The sequence below is a fragment of the Geospiza fortis genome, unplaced genomic scaffold (assembly GCF_000277835.1).
Source record: "Geospiza fortis unplaced genomic scaffold, GeoFor_1.0 scaffold425, whole genome shotgun sequence".
Classification (NCBI taxonomy): Eukaryota; Metazoa; Chordata; class Aves; order Passeriformes; family Thraupidae; genus Geospiza; species Geospiza fortis.
In genome coordinates, this window is record NW_005054387.1 from 1,046,698 (window position 1) to 1,047,539 (window position 842).

The window sequence follows — 842 nt, forward strand, 5'->3', positions numbered from 1 at the left end:
CTCCCGCGGGGTCTGCCGCTGCTCCTGCTGCCCAGATCTGGCTGGGGCCGCACAGTTCTTGTTGGTGTCCCCTGCCAGTGCAGAGCTGGGGCATTGCTGCGCCCTGGGCGTGCAAAGCGCTGGGCTGGGTGCCCTGTCGTGGGTGAGCCACGCGGCCCTGGCAGCCACAGCACCTCCTCGTGCCTCAGTTTCCCCATCAGGAGAGCACTCGCTGGTGTGTCAAAGCAAACCCAGGTGCAGTGCTGGGTGTTGGGGAGAAACTGCTCCCCAAAACGCGAGGTGCAGGGGAGTGCATGGGGGTTTCATGGGGCTCGCGGATCCCTGTGCTGTGCCTGGGGCTGAGCTGCCCCGGGAGCTGGGATTCCATCCATGAGCTGCCCCAGGAGCTGGGATACCATCCATGAGCAGACCCAGGAGCTGGGATACCATCCCTGAGCTGCCCCAGGAGCTGGGATACCACCCATGAGCAGACCCAGGAGCTGGGATACCATCCATGAGCAGACCCAGGAGCTGGGATACCATCCCTGAGCTGCCCCAGGAGCTGGGATTCCATCCATGAGCTGCCCAGCAGCCAGATGGGGAGAGGAAGGTCAAACCAGGCAGCCTGGCTGCCAGGGTCAGCCCCAGCTTTTAATGGGAAGCAGTCCCTGGCTGCTCAGAAAAGGGGCTTTGTGCTGCCGCTGGGTGAGAGCCAAAGCCCCTCTGCCTCCCCAGCCCTGCTGCTCCCTCCATCCTCCCCAGGGCTGCGTCAGGCTGTGCCCTGTGAGCAGAAAGGGGCTTTTGTCTGCCCTGTTGTGGGGACAGGGGGATGTGGGGACAGCCAAGCCACCAGTCCCCATGAC

General features: G+C 64.3%; 1 protein-coding gene across 1 annotated transcript in view; it reads left to right on the forward strand.

Moving 5' to 3' along the window:
- The window catches only part of MMP28 (matrix metallopeptidase 28), a 10,153-nt gene that overhangs the window by 7,992 nt on the left and 1,319 nt on the right, over positions 1-842 (forward strand). The window lies entirely within an intron of this gene.